Raw genomic sequence first — 2,083 nt, forward strand, 5'->3', positions numbered from 1 at the left:
CTTGTTTTATTTTTACTCTAGATTTTGTTCTAGTCATTCTTATCTTGCTCCCTTTCTTTTCAGGAGTTCAAAAGAAAAGGTGTATACGTAGATCATCAAGGGAAGGAGATTTATTGCCTTTCGACCTAGAAAATGATCAAATGTTTCATTAAAGACTCAAAATTAAGAAAACAATGGAAGACAATTAGAATCAGAACATCTCCAACCTGCTCAAGGTGAATAACAACAAACCTCTTGGAGAGTATGCATCACCCAATGTTCAGGGTTTCAGATCAAGTATAGCACACCCTACCATAGAGGCAAATAATTTAGAACTTAAGTCAACTCTAATTCATGTGGTTCAACAATCCCAGTTCAATGAATCCCCTATGGAGGATCCAAATATGCACTTGCCAAATTTCTTGGAAATTTGCGGAACCCTTAAGAAAAATGGGACTCCTATTGGTGTTATACGCGTAATGTTATTCACATTTTCACTAAGAGACAAGGCCAAGTTGTGGCTCTTATCACTACCCCCAGAATGCATATCCACTTGGGACTAGTGTGAGATGAGGTTTCTGAGCAAGTTCTATCCCCTAAGCAAGACAACCCACATGAGACATCTGATCACCAATTTTATACAAAAGTATGGGGAGTCTTTGTTTGAATCGTGGGATCAGTTCAAGAGCTTACTTCAGTAGTGCCCACATTACAGGTTAGAAAAATGGTTGGTTATTCATACCTTCTACAATGAAATATCATATCCAGCTAAGATATCACTGGACTCAACTGCTGGAGGATCCATCATGAATAAGACTCTAGAAGAGGCCAAGGAGATAATGTTGGTGCGGTAAGCATTCGATGATCAAACCTATGTTTTGATAATGACAAACGGTTTAAAGTTAAGGTCATTTGTGATCTAACATGTTTGAATGAGTTTACAGAAAAGTCCTAAGTGTACTTAGGCAAAAGTCCTAGCTGCGGTTAAGCAGGTGGAAAACCCGAGGGGTGGTAATCCTAGGTCCTAGGGAATGGTAACCCTAGGCGGAAAGTCTTGGTGGGTTGAGGGCTTCGGGAAAAAGTCCTAGAGTTGAGGACTCTAGGTGGAAAGTCCTGGTGTCGCGAACCAGGTGGAAGACTGGACGGGTCATGGAGCGGACGTCCAGTAGAAAGTCCTGGAGCCTCGAGTGCTGAGCAAAAGTCCAGTCAGTCTGGAGGACCAGTCTGGCAATAGGTATACTCTCCTAAGTGGAGTAGGTGAGAACGTGTTCCCCGATGAGGGAACAGTAGGCATTGGTTCAACTTAGGATTTTCGGACGATAATCCGAAGTCAGAACCGGACAGTCTGATGACTATCAGATATTTATCTTAACCTTATTGCATTATGCCTAACTCTATTTTGCAGGATATATTTTATATTTTGGACTAACACATCATGCAAGGAGCAAAAAGGATGTATAACCTCGGATGAATAGTACCCGAGGCGCCCTTTATGGAGCTTGGAGGTGCCTCGGGTGCACTAGCCGAACACCTCCATGCAGCAGGGCAGAGGGTGCCCTCTATGGAGATGAGGGCGCCCTGGACGCTAAGTAGAGGGCGCACTCTATGGAGCTGAGGACTCCCTGGATGCAGGTGGAGGGCGCCCTCCATGCAGTTAGAGGCGCCCTTAGACAGATAAGCAGCGAAGAAGTCAGGGCTTATCCGCACTATGGAATCGGCGGGGTTGAGGGCACCCTCCATGGTATTGGAGGCGACCTCCATAGACTTTATAAGCAGGTTCCGAGTAGCAGCTTACAACAAAAATGAAAACGCAATCCATCTTCTGTGCACTGCTCAAAGAACCATCCGATAAAGCTGTAGTAAGACACCGACGACCTGAAGCTTCGAATTTCCTGTTCTTAAGTTGTTGGTATATTTTTAGTACTATACTTAATTGTTGTACTCTAAACTGTAACTTTTGTGAACTTATAGTGGTTGCCCAAAGTAAATGATCAACGAGCGTGAGCCTTGGAGTAGGAGTCACCCCAGGCTCTGAACCAAGTAAAAAACTTAGTATTTGCGTGTTTACAATTATTTTATATATTTCCGTTGCATTTTTGTCACG

General features: G+C 43.4%; 1 non-coding gene across 1 annotated transcript; it reads right to left on the reverse strand.

Moving 5' to 3' along the window:
* Positions 1–590: 590 nt before the first annotated feature.
* Positions 591–697, reverse strand: LOC122030716. The gene has a single exon (XR_006125569.1). It is a non-coding gene; the product is annotated as a small nucleolar RNA R71 (small nucleolar RNA).
* Between the last annotated feature and the right edge of the window lie 1,386 nt (positions 698–2,083).

Source organism: Zingiber officinale, chromosome 10B (genome assembly GCF_018446385.1).
Source record: "Zingiber officinale cultivar Zhangliang chromosome 10B, Zo_v1.1, whole genome shotgun sequence".
NCBI lineage: Eukaryota > Viridiplantae > Streptophyta > Magnoliopsida > Zingiberales > Zingiberaceae > Zingiber > Zingiber officinale.